The sequence below is a fragment of the Babylonia areolata genome, chromosome 1 (assembly GCF_041734735.1).
Source record: "Babylonia areolata isolate BAREFJ2019XMU chromosome 1, ASM4173473v1, whole genome shotgun sequence".
NCBI classification, from domain to species: domain Eukaryota; kingdom Metazoa; phylum Mollusca; class Gastropoda; order Neogastropoda; family Buccinidae; genus Babylonia; species Babylonia areolata.
In genome coordinates, this window is record NC_134876.1 from 77,126,835 (window position 1) to 77,130,421 (window position 3,587).

Consider the following 3,587-nt stretch of genomic DNA (forward strand, 5'->3'; position numbering starts at 1 on the left):
GATTCTCTTGCTTCCAATACAGACACGTTGCCTCTAGGCCATCACTCCACATATGTATCTCAATATCTATTGGTGTACTATGTGATGCTAGGTAATGTGATGTGATATACACTGTAATGTGGCACGTTCTCACACAAGAATGTATATATAATGCATGCATGTATATGTGTTTAAAATGTGTGTCTGTCAGTCTGCCTATATTTTCTATGCATGTAGTTTGTTTTCCTTTGAAATATCAAATATTCTTGTTATTGACAGTGTAGATGAACATTGTTTCATTTGTGTAATATCTGGTTCTTCCACTCTCAGTCTGTCAACTGCCTACTTTCTCTTCTTTTAAGACTGCTCTTAAAACTCACCTCTTTTCTTCTTCCTAATAGTCCTGTCCACGATCCCTACTACTCCCACTGCAGTCTGTACCTACTCGGTGTGGGAACCTGAGATGTAAATATTTGTACATAACTCTTTTTCCATTTTTCCTCTCTTTTAACAGTTTTGTATAGCCGTACGGCAGGTCCTAAAATGTGTGTGTGGGTGTGCGCGCGCGTGTTTGTATGTGTGCTTATATGAATAGCCATAGGACATGCATGTAGGTGTGTATGTGTGGGTGTGTGTGTGTGTACTGCTGTGTGTGGGGTGTGGGTGCATACAGCAATATTTGTACATAATGCTTCTTTTTGAATTAGTCGTGTTTAGAGCCATATGGTCCACAGCATGTGCATTTCTGCAGATCTTTTTCTTTTTTCTTTTTTTTTTTGTGTGTGCGCTTATAATTGATTTCATCAAGATTTTGCGCTTTATAAATACCATAATTATTATTATTAATTAATTATTCTTTTTTACTTTTTCATTCTTCATGTGAATGTGCCACCAAAATAGAAATTAAAATGTTTATTAAACACACACACACACACACACACACACACACACACATGAATCAAGAAATCCTTTGACCCATATTGCAGAATGGAGGATAAAAGTACCATCATTGGTATTATACACCAAAGTTAAAATAAACTGCACTTAAAACAATGAAACTGGTGATAAAACCAGATAATCCTTTCTCATATTGTCCTGTAATATTTCCGATGTTGAAGAATTTCCCTACTTTCAAACACACTCTTCTCCCAGCTTTCAACAAGTTGCAACTTTTAAAAACTCATTTCATATTCAAATAATTTTTGGAATTAACTCATTTTAAAATATGCAAATTTCAAGCATTCCACCATGAAATTACATTCATCTCCAATCACATCCATATCATAGTTACAAGTATGCAACTTACATGAAATATCATGATGTCTACCAGTCTCAACAGGAAATCTATGACTACTACACCCTAACTGGATTGATGATAATCCAATCAGGCAGATTAGAAATATACTTTTCTCTTTCAAAATCAGCTTTAAAGTTTCTATAAAATAAACATTTATAACTATTTTTCTAGGTGTTACACCACATCCGAATATAACTATTTTGCAATTCCTGTCTGGCATTCAAACATAATTTGTATTTGTATTTGTATTTCTCTTTATCACACCAGATTTCTCTGTGTGAAATTCGGGCTGCTCTCCCCAGGATGAGCGCATCGCTACACTACAGTGCCACCCATTTTTTTGTATTTTTTCCTGCATGCAGTTTTATTTGTTTTTCCTTTCGAAGTGGATTTTTCTACAGAATTTTGCCACGAACAACCCTTTTGTTGCCGTGGGATCTTTTACATGTGCTGAGTGCATGCTGCACACAGGACCTTGGTTTATCATCTCATCCGAATGACTAGCGTCCAGACCACCACTCAAGGTCTAATGGAGGGGTAGAAAATATCAGCGGCTGAGCCATGATTCAAACCAGCGTGCTCAGATTCTCTTGTTTCCCAGGCGGACGCGTTACCTCTAGGCCATCACTCCTTTTTGACTTTTTTTTTTTTTCGAAAATGACAGTGAATCCCTGATACAGTCATATCCACTTTCTGTTAAAATATTTCTTATATAATATAAACCCTCTGAAACTTCCAAAACAATCATAATTTTTTCAATCAACAAAACACAAGATTTTTATTTGGTTATACATATTCGCTATTGTGTCATATATTTTGCCAGATATTCCCGGTTTAAGTAGTTTGTGCCACAGTGCTTGTATCCACACAGTCAAATGCCTTTTATTAATCAAGAAATGCACACTACAGTGGTCAACCCTTTAAGAACAAAAGCATGAACTAGAGTTAAATGCACATGTCTAAAATCTGCTTGCTTTTCTGAGAGCAAACTGTTACTGTCAATAAAGCTTGACTGTCGTTCAAAATCGACGTCAACAAATTTCGACCTCATCTCAACAAAGTTACACCTCAGAAGCTGTTAAAATCTTTTTTGTTTGTCACCTTTTCCTTCATAAAGTGGGTAAAATTGGCCTGACAATCCACTTTTTTGAAATAGTACCATTATCTAGAACTTTGTTAACAGTTTACAGAAGCACTTAGTCAAAAAGAAACACAAAACATTCATTTGGAACAGAATCAATACCAACAGCTTTAGCATTTTTCACCTTTCTTTGCAGCTTTCTCACTTCTTTCTCTGTTATCGGCAAGTTAAAGTGTTCTCTGTATGAACTCCATTCAGGAACTTCATCTTGAATAGGATTTATTTGAGTAACTTTTTATCAGTAATTGGTAACTTCAATATCAACATTAAGAGGCTGAAAGTGATTGAACATCTCTTCAAGACTAAATGGACAATGTGTGGTCTTTCTTCTTTTACCTTTCTCCAGTAGTCCCTTTGTTTACTTTTCCTGAGTCTACAAACTTCTCTGTGTGATGTGCCCCTCTCTCTGATTTCCAAAAAGCATTGTTTATAATCTTTGCTTTTAAATGCATTGAATTGTGAATTAAATTTAGTATTTGACTTTTTAGCTTTGTGTTTTGATTTGAAGTAGTTTGCCTGTTTTCTTTGCAAATACATGTACCATTAAACCATGATTGATGAATACGCTTTCTGACATTGCTAAAAGTATAATTCCCACTAACTTCACCAAATGTGTCTTCTCCTGAATCATCGAGAATAGTACAAATGCACTTGATTACATCACAGACAGAAACATTGTCCCAACCAAACAAATCATTCAGAGCATCAATATTATATCTTGCTAAATGTCCTTGACAAAGGGCGCAATTCTCAATATCCCACCATTCATTTTTTTCCCATTCAGTACTGTCTGATGGTGATTCTGTACTGCATGACTGATCAGTAATACCATTATGCCTCCTTTTAAATTGTGCTTCACCTAGAATATCACCACACACATCTTTCTCAATGTTTCCCATTCTGATTGGTAAACACAAAGGGCAATGTACATTGGATGACAATGCATCAAATAAATCTACTGTAAAATCTTGCACTTGATCTGTCACACACACACAAACACACACACACACACACACACACACACACACTAATATTCACATGCATTCCCTTTCCTTTACACACTACTTTACTCCTTTCCGTCTAAAAACACTTACAGTGAATAGACATTAAACTGAAAAAGAGAACACACACACACACACACACACACACACTGATAAATGTGATGGCCCA